Raw genomic sequence first — 15,780 nt, forward strand, 5'->3', positions numbered from 1 at the left:
TGGAGCCGCCAAACAGCTGTTTGGCGGCTCCAAAATGGCCGCCGGACGACCCAATCGTCGCAAAGCGAGTGCGGCGATTGGGGCAGCTCCGTATAGCGATCCCCAAAAAGGGATCGCTATACGGATTCTTCGTTATCCGGTGCGCTCGTTAAGCGAGGCACCACTGTATGTGTGTTGAAGTAGTGCACCGATTTCCTTAGTGTAGGAGTACACAGTTTTTAAAATCTGTAAACCTCCAAGAAGGATGAAAACAGGGATAATTGTGATCTGGCTTGCATAGCGGTTTGCAAAATGCAAAATGACTTGATTCAAGTCAAACTAATTTTATGGTGGGCTCCATCCCTACTTTCATGTCTATCAAAATCATAAACATTAGAACATCTCTTCAGAATGGTAACAATTCTGTGATTCTCCTTAAAATGGTTACACTGTGTGGGTCACAGAATGATAAGAATAATTCTAGGTGATCAATGGAACAGAGCCATCATCATCATCATCATCATCATCATCATCATCATCATCATCATCATCATCATCATAAGCTGGAAGGGATCATCAAGTCCAGCGCCTCTCAAGGAGGCACAAGGGGGAATTGAATTCCCAACCTCTGGCATTAATAGCAGAATGGCAGGTGAACTATTAAGTAACATAAAAATCTTTCTTATGCCAGATGTTCCAAAGCAGGGTAAGGGCAGATGTTTCTGAGTCAGTGCATGGTTTTGCACTGCATCTTTGCCTCAGCATACTGAACCAGTTAAGATAGGAATGACATTCTCCCCAATATGATTACATTTTAAAAAAAACCTTCTTTTGTGCCAGAATTGCACATTAGAAAAAGTCGTGCTGGGACAAAGAAGCAATTGAATAGCTCCCGCTGAAAATAAATCACTTACAGTTGCATTTAACTTAATGGCTGGTAATGTCTGAAAAATCTTTAAATGAATAGTTCAGAAAATATAACCGGTAGTTAGCCTTACTGCTATCTACTTCAGTTGGAACTTACAGGACGTTTGTGAGCTAAAGAATAGAAGTTAAGAAAAATATTGTTGTCCTTTTATTTGTAAATGAAGAGATTGCTTCTAGAAGGCATACTAGGTGTTGTCGGCGTTTTTTTTTAAGACAGACCCAAAATGTATATTCTAGTAGATGGAAGTGGGGGCTAAATGCTGCCTCTTCCTTTTTGCAAAACACTAGCTCTTCAAGAGGTGGCAGAGCTTGGAAGCAATGCCTTGCAAGTAATAACGTTACCTGTTGTTTAATGCCTCTCTCTCTCTCTCTCTCTCTCTCTCTCGCTCTCGCTCTCTCTCAGTTAAAAAGGACGTTACAGCTTCACTCTTAGGAAGGTGGAAAGTCTGTGTAGCATGCATTTGAATCTTTTCACCAGTTTCTTCTTTGATAGCAGCATAGGCTATATTTAAACATGTTGACATAGTCGTCCATTGGAAAATTATGGAGGAAAACTTTAAAATATGGCTGAGATATAAAACTGACAAACAGTGCTATCCTAACTAGTCCAGATGGCCCAAGGCCAGGAGACAGTTATTCAGCTGAAGCTGTGCTGAATTCACACCTTGGGCATCCCAGAGATGCTGGCAATGACTATGGATTACCTACATCTTGGCCTGAATTTGAGTTAGCATGGTGACTCAGGATGGAGGTGGTTTAGATCTGTATTAACTTGACCCTTCCTTTATGCCGACCCTTCTCTCTCTGTCCCCCTCTCTTTTAGCTCACTGGTTCTTAACCTTGGGTTACTCAGGAGTTTTGGACTGCAACTCCCAGAAGCCTACACCACCAGCTGTCTTGCCTGGGGTTTCTGGGAGTTGCAGTTCAAAAGCATCCGAGTAACAAAGGTTAAGAACCACTGTTTTAGCTCATCTACTGGCTAACCTTAGCCACCACAGCAATAGAGCCAAACTATCCTTCTGCACATTCATGAAAGCCTATATATTCTCAATCATATTTTTATGATTGCATTAAAAAGCCATATGACTTGAAAGCTCCAGGGTTCCTGGATGAGACAGATTTTATAGATTAGAGATTTATAGGCTTGGTTGTGGGACAGAGACCACTTTCTTTGATGATCCATCTTGTTTGATGACCCACCTCATTTATCGGTTAGGTGCCTGTGTCCCAGTTCATTTTGCTGGACTCTTCAGCGGCATTTGATACCGTTGACCATGGTATTGCTCTGGTTCGCCTGCCTGAGATGTGTTGGAGTGTCTCCTCCAGTCCTTCCTGGGGGGACAAACCCAGCAGATCACGCTGGGGGACTCCTGTTCAATGCCTTGGGCATTGGCCTTTGGAATGCCTTAGGATTCACTTCTATCCCCAATGCCATTTATCATTTACATGAAACCAGTGGGTCATCCAGAGTTTTGGGGTTCAGCGTCACCTTTACATTGATGGCACTCGCTATATCTCTCTTTCCCACATAATTCCAAAGGATTATGCCTCTGTCCTAAACCAGTGCCTGGAGTCGCAACAGAATGGATGATGAACAAATGACAGAAGGGCTCCCGGTTAATCAAAAGTAGACCAGGGAAAAGGGATTCAATCTGTGCTACATTCCCTTTGAAAATTCAGATGTGTGCCTTGCATTGCTTTCTGGATTCTCTGAGCCTGAATGCCAAGGTCTTTGCTGTGGCTAAAAGTACATTTGCACAATTAAGACTAGTGTGCCTTGAGTGTATTCCCTTTGAGAAACCTGACATGACTAGAGTGACACATATCTTGGTTATTTCCCATTTGGATTACTGCAAACACTCTCCCTGAGACTGCCTCTACAGATGGTTTGAAAGCTTCAGCTGGTGCCAAATGCTGCAGCCTGTTGACTGGGGTTAGTTACCGGAATCAATTTACAACACCTTCCCCAGGTATGTCTTCATTGGCTGCCATTACATTTCCAGATCTCAGTTCAAAGTGCTGGTCACTTTACAGTTCTCCAAGGCTTTGATTCACTGTACCCGAAACACTGTATCTTCCAGTAAGAGCTTCCATAGGTATTAAAATCCTCAGAATATTGCCTTCTCTCAGCCCCATCACTTTCACAAGCAAATCTGGTGAGAACCCAAGAGAGGGTCCGTCTCCCCCCCACCATGGCTACTCCTGAATTATGGAACAGTCTCCCTTAGGAGCCCTGTCATGGATTGCTGCCTTATCATGGCGAAGGGGCTTGAGTAATTCAGAGAAGCTATGGGCTATGCCATGGAGGAACACCCAAGACGGACAGGTCACAGTGGAGAGTTCTGACTAAACACGATCCACCTGGAGCAGGAACTGGCAAGCCACTCCAGTATATTTGCCAGGAAAACTCCATGGACAGAAACAAAAGGCTAAAAAATATGATGCTGGAAGATGGGACCCTCAGGTCGGAAGGCGTCCAAAATGCTACTGAGGAAGAGCAGAGGACAAGTACAAGTAGGTCCAGAGCTAATGAAGTGGTTGGGCCAAAGCCGAAAGGACGCTGAGCTGTGGACGCACCTGGAAGTGAAAGGAAAGTCTGATGCTGCAAAGAAAAATACTGCATAGGAACCTGGAATGTAAGATCTATGAACCTTGGGAAGCCGGATGTGGTCAAACAGGAGATGGCAAGAATAAACATTGACTAAAATAGACGAGAATGGATGAATTCAATTCAGACAATTATCATATCTACTATTGTGGGCAAGAATCCTGTAGAAGGAATGGAGTGGCCCTCATAGTCAACAAAAGAGTGGGAAAAGCTGTACTGGGATACAATCTCAAAAATGATAGAATGATTTCAATAGGAATCCAAGGCAGACCTTTCAACATCACAGTAATCCAAGTTTATGCACCAACCACCGATGCTGAAGAGGCTGAAATTGGCCAATTCTATGAAGACTTACAATACTTTCTAGAACTGACACCAAAGAAAGATGTTCTTGTCATGATAGGGGACTGGAATGCTAAAGTAGGGAGTCAAGAGATAAAAGGAAGAACAGATAAGTTTGGCCTTGGAGTTCAAAACAAAGCAGGACAAAAGCTAATAGAGTTTTGTCAAGAGAATAAGCTGGTCATCACAAACACTCTTTTCCAACAACACAAGAGGTGACTCTACACATGAACATCACCAGATGGGCAATACCAAAATCAGATTGATTATGTTCTCTGCAGCCAAAGATGCAGAAGCTCTATACAGTCAACAAAAACAAGACCTGGAGCTGATTGTGGCAGGCAGTGGAAGACAGGAGGGACTGTCGTGCTCTGGTACATGGGGTCAGAAAGAGTCGGACATGACTTAAGAACTAAACAACAACAAAAACAACAATTTTGTGCAAATTGTTGAGGGGCTTTTTTGTGCAAAATTACAGAATTTGCATAAATGCCACAATTTGCATAAAATCAAGGTCACTTTCTTTGTTTCATGCACAGTCAAGACTCTGAAGAACTGGATCAGTGGTTGGCAACTTTCTTAAATGTCAGGCAGTCTTTTGTGCTTGCTTTGCAAGAAAAGAGCAAGGGGAACCCTGGCCACTTTTGTGCATACATATTTTGTGTAAATTACTTGGATTTTAACAAAGCAAAGCAAAAGCCAAGCATGCTATTTATATAGCCGCCCACAGCACTTCAAGCACCCTTTGGGCAAATCACCCAGCTGGGTACTCGATTTATTGACCTTGAAAGAATGGAAAAGGGAGTTAAATCTATCTGAGCCCACTGGAATTGAATAAAGATCATGGGCAGAGTCTTGACTGAAGTACTGCATTTTAACCAGTACACCACAAGTCTCCAAACAAAAACACAAAATCCCCTTTTCTTGCTTTCAGCAGGCAGGGAGGAACAATGAGTCACTTTCAAATTTATCTTCAAGATGTCTTATCCTATCAAGACAGCCTAAATCAACATGGTTGAGGAATTAGGAAATATTGTTCATATTCTTTTGGCATGCTATACACAAATTTAGCCTATGCTTTTCCTCTCTCCCCATCATCACTATTGTAGTTCCAGGACAAGAAGAATAGCATTTGTGGATTTGTGTACTGTAATGTAATTATGAAAAATGTAGGATATTCTGTCAGAAAATGGAAATGCTATTGAACCGTGCACGTGATAAATAGTTTTCCAAATAAGTTGAGTTCAGATTATACACCCGACAAGGTTTCCTGCTTTGGCAAACATACATGATGGTAGCACCTTCTTGACCAACAGATGGATAATGGCACAAGCATTTATGGATTGGAGTCCACTCCATGGAAATGCCAGTGACAGGCAATGATGTTCGCCCTATGGAGCAAAAATGCCACACGCATCTCCTGGAATTAATTCTATCCACAGTAGTTTACTCCAAGAATAGGTAACCTGGTGCTCTCAAGACATTTTGGACCACAGCACCCCATAATCCTTGACCATAGGCCTTGCTGTTCAGTACTTATAGTAGTGGTCCAAAGCATCAGGAGGGCACCCGTTAGCCTACTCCTTCTTATGGGTGTTGGCAAGTCTTTGGATCCAAGTCTCAAGTCCAGGTCTGATCTTTGGTACCAAGTCCCAAGTCTGAAGCCCCAAGTCCAAGTCCCCCTGAGTCAAGTCTGTGTCATTGGGGGGGGGGACATGTTGAGTCCCCAGTGCAACTTAAGTCCAACTTGACAGTGAGTCTCATGACACAAGTCCCGGTCATTGCTCTTGGCTTATGCCACAATTCTGTAGTTCTTAAAGGACAGCCAGACTCTTCATTGTTGTTGTCGACTCAAATACAACTCTTCATCTGGAACGTTGTGTGGATTGCTAAGAAAGCCTAGGTTGCTTAGTGCAGGGAGGATGCACATGGTGGCCAGATGTAAGTCCCATTGAAGTTCTCCTCCCCCCCCCCCATCTTACTAGCAATTGACTCCTCTAAAATTCATCAGAGTTTATCCACCGAAGGAAATTCACTATTAGTTCAGTGCTTTCCCGAAGGGAAACCATGGCTTCTGCTAGAGCCTTAAATTAAGTCTTTAGGGTTCAGCATGGCTCACTTTACTGTGGATACAGTTCCCTTGCCTTCTCTGTCTATTCTTGTTCTATACCCAAGGCAATAAATTAAGTGGATATAGAAGCTCTTTAAGACCACAGTTCACATTACAAAACTGCACATATAGCTCTTCAGCCAAAAAACAGAACTTTTGTTGGAGGGTTTTGTAGTAACAGCATCTAATTCCTATGGCTCAGGCCCATTAGCTATGGAGAGGTCAGAAGGGCAGAATTTCAAATTTTCCAATTATATTTATCTTATTTATTTAGGATTAGAGTTTATTTTCCTCCCTGAGACTCTGATTATCGCACAGCCGTTTGTATTCCTTTATGAAACCTGACATGTCTTCTTGATCCCAGTGGTATATACTTAAAAAAAAAAAGGAAACCAGTGATGAATAAGGATAAAGAAAGTGATGGGAAATATTTGGCCCTGTAAATCAGAGGTGAAATAATAGATTAGATTTTAATTCATTGTGCTAATTCATTACAAATGTCTGTTAATGACAGGCAACAGCTAGGGAAAAAGAGAGAGGCAGATGAAACTAATCCTTGATTTGTTTATTGCAATAAATACTAAAGTTAAACAGTCAGATATTTTTAAGATAGGCTATACTCTATAAAACTGGAAGAAATCAGGTTTTTCATCTGGTTTTGGGATGCAGAGAAAGAGAAGACTAAACATTAATTACAGCACTAGACTGTTTAACTCAAGTTTCATTATGCTTGCCCGCTGCATCATGTCCTGGTTTTAGGACATTTTTAAACAAGTTATGTCATTAAATTCTGAAGTTTCTTTCAGCCTCACCTGCTTCACCAGGATGGTTGGTGTGAGGACAAATTGATGGGCAGGAAAGCCCCAGATGTTTTGCTGAGTCTTATCAGAAGAAAAGCAGTTTACGAATGTGTGCCGATTGAACACAGCTGTACTGACTTCTGAGTAAATCAGCATTGGGTTGCACTGTTGTTACGCTACTGCTATCCAATGACTGGAATTCTGCTGCATAGTTTCAGGTGCACCCAGTTAAAGACTTCCTTTGTTGACCTCAAGATGCCCACAAAAATTGCCTTCAATCTGCGGTGATTTGCTTTTCATGAGCAGTGATTTAACACTGCTGGCAACATCATCCCCATTAGTCAAACAGAGCAGCACAAACAGACTACCTGAGGGTAAGTCCCAGTGAATACTGAAGATGTCACCTTGGTGACTGGGCAGAGTACAGAACCAAAAAGGAATAAGCGCAACCATGGCAAGCTTTTATTTCATTTGTGTTCCAAGACAAGGCTAAGACATTTTAAACAAATAGGTGGTGAGGTAAGAGTGGTGTAGTAGAACACTGTGATTGCCTGGCTGTTAAAACTAAATATACTATAGAAAGACCTTTGACTCCGCTCAAAAACATGTGTCCTGCCTCTGTTCTTTGTAGACCAGTGGTCCCCAACCTTGGGCTTCCAGATGTTCTTGGACTACAACTCCCAGAAGCCTACACCACCATCTCTGCTGGCCAGGATTTCTGGGAGTTGAAGTCCAAGAACATCTGGAGGCCCAAGGTTGGGGACCACTGTTGTAGGACACACCCTTGATTCTCTTTTGGGAGAGAGGCAGAGGATACAGTTCTTCAGCAGTGTAGAATAATATTCTGTGTGTGCTCAGAGGTATTCAGAATGTTTCTGATCTACTTGAAAGGTGGGATAGAAATAACATGAATAAATAAATTGGTTCACCCCAGGATTGCAATAAAGCACCATTCTCTTATTGGATAAAGGCATGGTCAATCTTTGGTTATTAACCTACTCTAGTCTAGACAATCGATCCATGGAATTTGAAGGGGATGTAGAACCACACACAATAAAATATCAGGAAAAATCAGGTAAAGGCTGCATGGTCATGGAAACAGTACAAATGCAGGAGCAGGTGATACCTTTAATCGACCATTAAGAATCCTGCTCTGGAATTAGTTGGTGCCACCTGGTTTTTTAGGATTATTGCTGTTGGTTTACATTAATGGTTTCAATGTAACCTGCCCAGAGTAGAGCTGTGATGCTAATGGGAGTGGGATGTGAATTGAATAAATAAAGAAATTAAAGAAATAAATAAGAATTTTTTAAAAAAACAAATAGCAAGCTTTTTGATGATAAATCATCTTCTTCAAGGCTGTGCCTCATGTTCTTATGGTCAGTTCCAAACTTATGTGCTGTTTTAATGTCCCAGATTCATACGGCTGATGGTGTAGAAGCCAAGTCAGCTTCTTAGGTGAAAACAGCTGCAGCATGCATGTTGGTTTCCAGCTTTTTTTTTTTTCAGCTAGCAATTTGGAATTTATGGCCTATCTCTTAAAACAGGACAGACACTTGCACCATTTTATCAGTTAATCCCATTATTACTCTATTGAACTTCTTATGTCTCACATTGCTGTTTCATGTGGGGAGACCAAACGGCCAGGCCTAAAAATTAGGAGCTGTGTCCTAAGAACTTGTGGGTAAGATGCCATCATTGCAAGACCATTGGGCTTTGAATTTCAGCGAGAAAATCAGCAGCTTTTTACAGTTAAAAGTATAATATCCTCTTCCTCCTTCACATTAGTAATTAAAACAAAGTGTATTGCTTATATACCACCCCATAACACTTAAAGCTTATATACCACCGTCACCCTGCAAAAAGATTTCTGAATCCGATCAGAAGTCATTTGCATGCAAACATAATGGCTGAAATCCAACCATAAGTAGTAACTAGAGCAGGCCTGTACAGAGGAGCTGACTTACCAAATCCCCACTGATTCAATGGTTCTACTCTAGCTGCAGTTTACAACAAGATTTTAGCCAGAGAATGGAAACCAGGTTATTTGTGGGAGGACCGTGCTTAGACAGTTCTCTCAAAAGTCTGTAGTGGATTTAGTCTATCTGGAAGCGCAGCCAGTCTTTTGTATTTCAGAGATGCAGCCCACAGCTCTAAATTAAACATGGTGACGAATTTTAAAAAATGGATATTTCTCAGAAATCGCTGATTTATTAAATATTCATCCCTTCATATTCATGGGTTCCAGAGACCCCGACAAATACAAAGGTTTTTTTTAGTAACCCCCACCCCCACAAATTGACAAATAAATTTGTGCTTTGTCAGTCCATGGGGGCAGCTTCGTGCTTTGCGAGTCATCAACTTGACGACTCACGAAGCAGGACGACTTGCCAAAATGGTGAGTCGTCCCCATCTATACTCTAAATCCACATTGAGATTTCCAGTGTGCTTCAATTTCAATACCAGCTCCTCCAAGCATGAGACTCCTCACCTTCCCATTGAACAGTTGGCCTTGCACATTATTCAAAGAGATACTGTTGACACCAATGGCGCCATCAGATTCAGGACAATGACAGAAAAAAAGTACACCCTAAATAACACCCCCTCCAAAAGCCTTGTTACGTGTGAAACCATTTACTTAATGTAACTGCATTTCCTCCAGTACTGAAGAGGCAGTGGTTTCTAGTATGCAACATTTGGTAGGTGACCCCATGCAAGCTTTTGAACATAAGATTCCTTCATTCTGGATAGCAAAGCCATCTATCTGCAGCTTTTGCAGAAATCAAATCTTCATTTCTTCTCATGAGAAACCAAACCTTCCTTTCCGCATAGATTACCTCTCATGTATCACAGTGGTTCCCAACCTTGGGTAATCAAGGTGTTCTTGGACCGCAACTCCCAGAAGCCCTGGCCAGCACAGCTGGTGGTGAAAGCTTTTGGGAACTGCAGTTGAAGAATACCTGGGTTACTCAAGGTTGGGAACCAATGATCTAGCAGCTCTTTGACTCTGTACACTCCTGTTGATTTCCAGTCCTCGTATGGTTTCTACTGGTGGTCTAGCAAGCATGGTGAGTGAGAAGGGCACTGATCCACCCATTAATCCAGATCTGTACAATGGCTCAGGAAAAAAATGGGTTCTATTCTGTCTTATACTGTAGATTTTTCAGGTGGGAGAATTGATATTCTCCAGGATGGTATATTTGGAGACATACCATCAAGACACCTGTAAGGATTCTGGGGCTTACCAACAATCCAAAACAACTATAGGAGTTGGGCTAAATGGTGCTGAGCTTCCAGACAAAGCCTTTTTCCAGCAATCACCTTGGCTTTGGAATAATCAAAAGAAAAATGTATTTGCTGCAGGTTAGCTGCAAACAACCATGAGATTCCTTGTAACATATGCTCAAGCTTTAATCCATGGCAAGTGGGTGTTGTGGGTCTGTCAAAGACTGGGTCTAACATCACATGATGGGATTGTCATGCCCTGTTCCTAACCTTCCTTTGTATTTTAAAGGAAAGTATTCTTCTTTTGACATATGATTTTAAAAAAGGAATCACGCATCTGCATATCTACACATGCAAAGGAGAGGGTGGGATCAAAGATATGTCTGCAATAATAGGAGAGCAAAGGAATGGAGAACAGAGGAGGTGGGGAAGGGGTAGCCAGAAGTGAAGCCACAGTCTTGGATCCTGAGCTCCCTAGATGTTATCCAGGGTGAGCAGCAAGGGACTCCTTGTGTTTTACCCTAAATAACCACCCTTAAGTTAAAAATAGCCCTGAAAAAAGACAGGATCAAGGAGGTGGTGAATGGGGAAGGCAGACATGATCATTGTGAATCTATCACTGACAGCTTTATTGCTTTTTAGGGTTCCCTCCCTCCTTCTCCTTCTCCAGCTTCACTGTCTCTAGTCTTGCTATTGCCCAGCAACACCACCTTTCCTGAAGTGAAGAGACCTGCCTTTGAATCGAAGCCATTCCTTCATTCATCTTGACTCTCATGCTCCACCAGAAAGTCTAGCTCATTGGGAATACATAGTTGAAGCGGCTAAGAATCTGTTCTACAATTTGGTTCTGGAAAAACATGTGCCTTATCATACTTCCTTCTTCTGCCTCCGGCTTCAGCAATGTTGGCCCGAACACAGTTACGATGCTCTGCACTGACATGTGGTTCTCCTCCCAATACTCTATCACCCTGCAAAGATAGTGGGAAAAGGCCCTCGTGGTGTTGTGCTTTACAGAAGGTAGAGAATTCATGAGCTTCCGTAGACAGTAGATTCATTTTGTGGGGTCTGTAATTTTAATGGCAGCAATGAATTTCTCAAAATGGCTGAAAGGGAAAAAAGGGCTCTGGCAAGGATTGAAAAAAAAGAGCTTCAGTGCCCCAGTGATTAAATGAACATCATCCCAATGGCCATCATCATGGTCCAAGTGCTCATCATGATTGATCTTGTAGTGTAACTTCTGTATTATAACTAGATTCCCACTTATCCGGTAGAGTCCATCAATATCAAAGCCTCTCTTCTCAACAGTGAAGATGCACTACTTAACACAGTCACACAGAACTTGTAGAGGGCATTCAGATACCTGATCTTTGATGCATCCTTTTTCCCACAGGGACTGAAGAGTTTGCCACCACTGTAAGAATTTCTGGAGCTTGTCATTGACTTTGTTGGAATCAGTAGTCTGAGTTGTGGGAAATGGATGAATGCCAGAAGGCTGGACTCTTCTTCTCACTTTCTCTTTGTTGTTTCCTAGATTCTCCTTGGATCTTAAATCTGCTGGATTTTCCTCGCGGTCTTCTGGAGGGAAGTCTGTCTGCAGTTTGCTAATGCTGTTAGTGATCAACTTGTGCCATGTACAGTGATGCCTTGACTTATGAATGCCCTGACCTACAAACAATTTGACTTACGAACAGCTCCAGATGCAAATTTTGCTTTGACTTGCGGCCGGAGCTTTGACTTACGAACGAAAAAAGGCGGGAAATTCAAACCGCTGGTGGCAAAGAGGCTGCTTCTTTGTAGCTCTTTCACTCCAGCAGTTAGAGCAGGGGGTCAGGGAACTTTTTTACTTCTGCCGAACAGGAGGAGGAAGGAGAGGCGGGGTGGCTCCGGATTGCCGCCGGGCGCAGGAAACCAGTGTGCTCCCTGCCCATCCCTGGTGCGGGTCTACTCAGGAGTAAGCGCCGCAGAATGTGCAGGTCTACTCAGGAGTAAGCACCACTGAAGGCAAGGTTTACTCAGGAGTAAGGGCCGCCAAAGGCCCTGGGCGGGGCATGCGGGTTGGAGGGGCTCCGCGGATGGGGCATGCTGCAACAGCACAGGAGAAGGAAGGAGAACCGGCCGGGTGCTGGTGCTTTGGAAGCCCAGGAAAGCCTCCATAGAGGCTTTGGACTGGTAAGGTGCTGCTTTTTCCTTTTAAAAAAGTTGTTCTGGGTGGGTTTTGGAGGGTAGGTTTGGGCTGAGGATTTTATATTTCTGTGTTGTTGCTGTTTTTTGTTTTGTTTTTTTGTTTTGTTTTGTTTTTGCAGTCCCAGCGTGGGACTTGCTCCAATGATTATTTTTGGATTTGTTTGTTTTTTATTTTTGGTTTTTTTGTTTTGTTTTGTTTTATGCAGTCCCAGCATGGGAGTTGTAGTGTTTTGTTTTTAATTTTTTACTTACTTACTTACTTACTTACTTACTTACTTACTTACTTACTTACTTACTTACTTACTTACTTACTTACTTACTTACTTATTGCTATTTTTTTCTTCAGCCGGAACGGATTAATTGGTTTTGAATGCATTCCTATGGGAAATGCTGTTTTGACTTACGAACATTTTGACTTACAGCCACCGTTCCAATATGGATTAAGTTCGTAAATCAAGGCACCACTGTACTGCTGATGGTCTCTGAATCATGCTGGATCAGATACTCAGAACCATCTTGTATCTTCAGCTCTAAGACATTGTTTTTGCTTAACTTGTCCTTGTCAGTCCATTAAAGGGTTGTTCCATGCAGATCCACAGTGTGCTCTGGGCTACTCTATGCAGAAGAATGTTCCATACTACCAGGAGCTGAATATTTCGAGGCATTAAAAATGGTCAGGACAGCTCCTTCCAATAACATCCATGATGAACTCCAGTCCTTCTTCAAGTGTTTTCCTTTATCAGCAGCTTTTGTCCAATGGAGTAGCCCAGCCTTTTCAAGAGATTTTAACTGCTCTTCTTTTGAACCTGAGAAAGCAAATGGATTGGGTGTCCAGTTGCCAAAAGGACTGCTATCCAAACTGTAGCCACTGCTGGTGCTGATAGGTAATGGCTGCCATCCAACACCATCCCCTCCTGGCTCCCTTAGAAGGCCCAGCCTTGGAAGGCTGAGGAAACCCCAGGATCATTCAGCTGCTTGTAAGAGCCAACTGGAGAGTAATCGTCTTCTGGGTAGAGTTCAAATTCATCAGGAGAAAGATCTGGATAGTTGATTTCTGGCTTTGGAAGGCCTCCGATCCACAGGTCCATAGGAAGCAAACACAGGGTGCATCTCCGGATAGTCTGGCATTCCACTCAGCTATTGGGGTGCATCCTACGATGACCTGCCTGTTGTTGTGGAATAAAAGAATAGCTGCCCAGTGGCTTAATCCAGTTATTGGTCCCGATCTGCACGTGTGGCTGGGCTGGAGCGAGCAAGGGGAACTGAGGCTGGGTGGGACGTGTGCTATTCAGGGAAGCATCAAAGGGAGAGTCCCAGGTCGTTTGGCCGGTCACTGAGTTGTAATAGAACAAATGACTGCTTTCTGTGTCTGTGTGGGTCTCCCAGCTGGTCAGGAGGCTGCTGAACTGTGGCTAGAGTGTGGATTCAGCATCGGTGGCAGTGGTAGTACTCCATTCTAACTGCAGCTCTTGTAGATTCACATACACAGGATCTGCATCTACTTGCTTACGTTGCTGTGTGGGGTTGTATTCCTGCGTGCTTGTTTCACCCTGTCCTCCATTGGCTTGTGGGAATGTTCCAAGTTACTTTTCAGGAATGGTCAAGGGGGACCCCCATGAGGCAGCTTTGTCCAATGCTGAGTTCTCAGGATTCTCTGAGTGAATGGGGAAGGTGATGAAAAGGTGGAAAGATAATTGGAAAGGGGAAAATAGGCAGTTCAGTATTGCCGAAACTATTGTGTATGTACAAAATCTAGAGCAAAAAAAAAGACCCACACTAGAGATAGACACTATGTCAGGCTACAGGAGTCACAGCAGATTCAATCTGGTTTTTATTTCTCCAACCCTGAAGTTCTGACCCGTGAAAGAGTATGAAAATCTTTCACAATATTTTACAGTGAATCTAGTCAAAGCCATCTTCCATCTGTTACTCTTCTCTGTTTTCCTCCAGCTTCTCTGCTTTCCTACCGAAGTGGTGATCCTTTGGGAACCGCCATTTCAAAAATTCTGAGAAAACAATCAGCTCCACAATTTCTTTTGGTTGGTAATGTAAAAACTATACATCTAGAAGCACCCAGCTGCACCCTCCAATGGGAGAAGCCCAGCCCTCCGCTTCTGTACCCTCCTACACAGTGTAGACCTATTGACCACAGTTTGGATATACAAAAACTCTGAGCAAGCTTTCCTATTTTTGTAAGCAATCCCCCAGAATCCAAATGGGAAGAGATTTTATGGCAGGGGAACAGAAATTGAAGTAGAACAGCCATTTTAATATTGCAATAATCTTAGAACTGCAGAGCTGGAAAGAACCCTATGGATCATTGACTCCAGCCCTTTCAAGGAGGCACAGTGAAGAATCAAACTCCCAACATCTGGCTCCACAGCCAAATAGCTAAACCCTTGAGGTATCCAGAATTTATAAGAGCAGGGACTGTACGTTGCTGAAAACCTTTTTTTTTTAACTAATCAGCAGATATCTTCTTTAAATAATGGAGGATATCAGAAGGAAATTTGTTTTTGTCTGTTTTTTAAAGCAGAATTTGTCTAGTTCTTTTCACCTGGAACAAAATGCTGAGCTGAGTATCATAAGCACTCAATAATATGTATGTTTTGGAAGCTGTAATAAGATTCGCGTGACATCCAGAATATGTTTAAAATGCATACAGCTGAAACTTGTGAACCTAAAATGTGCATGAAAGCACTTTATTCAATGAGAGACAATTCATCCAGTTTAAAAGTGCAAAACAAAGAATACAAATTGGAAAGTGCACATTAAAATGTACATGATGTTTCATACAGGAAAAAAAAGACCCTTATAATCAGATATTGGCATGGGTATTATTATTGTGGACCATGGAAACCTTGATGAGATTGTTTAGCAGATTTTCACATCTTTAATGAAAGGGATCAAATTTCTTCTGCAAACAATCTCTCTCTCTCTCTCTCTCTCTCTCTCTCTCTCTCTCTCTCTCTCTCTCTCTCTCTCTCTGTGTGCGTGTGTGTGCGTGTGTGTGTGTGTGTGTGTGTGTGTGAGAGAGAGAGAGAGAGATTATCATCCTACATTTCAAAAATTATTTACAGCTGTGATTACATTTCTTTTAATGCATGGATTGCAGGATTTTGCCCTTTTTGTTAGGCAATCAGGTCCAAACACGTCAGCTTTGGCTATTTCAGTGGGACAGACAGCTGCAACATTTACTGAGCAATTCCAATATGGCTGGCAAAACTGTACTGTTGGTTAAATAAATAATTAGCTGCCTGTTTGACAATCTAATGGGATCCCATCAAATGGGTATATTGGATTTTCCAACCAATAGCTAAAGGGCTGCCCCCACTGCAGATAATGGAACTACTCCAATGTAAATGCTGTAATTGTTGTGGTAGCTCTGAATGAAAGGTAACTGTTGTTGATGCAACAACTCCCTTTATAAAATCAACAATCCGTTTTTCACAACAGGATGTTTTGCTTTCACTAAACATTTGCTATAGTGACTTAAGAACGCTCTTGTCTCTCAGCTCAAAATTCATGTGTAAAAAAAAAAGGTAAGAATGGAAAAACATTTTGCTGAATACTACTGAAGGCAAATCTTAAAATTCCTGGAAAGG

At 42.4% G+C, this 15,780-nt stretch overlaps 1 pseudogene across 1 annotated transcript in view; it reads right to left on the bottom strand.

Moving 5' to 3' along the window:
* Positions 1-3,737: 3,737 nt before the first annotated feature.
* The window catches only part of LOC110076123 (rho GTPase-activating protein 27 pseudogene), an 86,005-nt pseudogene continuing 73,962 nt past the window's right edge, over positions 3,738-15,780 (bottom strand). Inside the window, exon 2 of the transcript XR_013542353.1 lies at positions 3,738-11,450. The product of XR_013542353.1 is annotated as a rho GTPase-activating protein 27 pseudogene (transcript). The remainder of the gene's footprint in view (positions 11,451-15,780) is intronic.

The sequence above is a fragment of the Pogona vitticeps genome, chromosome 1 (assembly GCF_051106095.1).
Source record: "Pogona vitticeps strain Pit_001003342236 chromosome 1, PviZW2.1, whole genome shotgun sequence".
Taxonomy (NCBI): domain Eukaryota; kingdom Metazoa; phylum Chordata; class Lepidosauria; order Squamata; family Agamidae; genus Pogona; species Pogona vitticeps.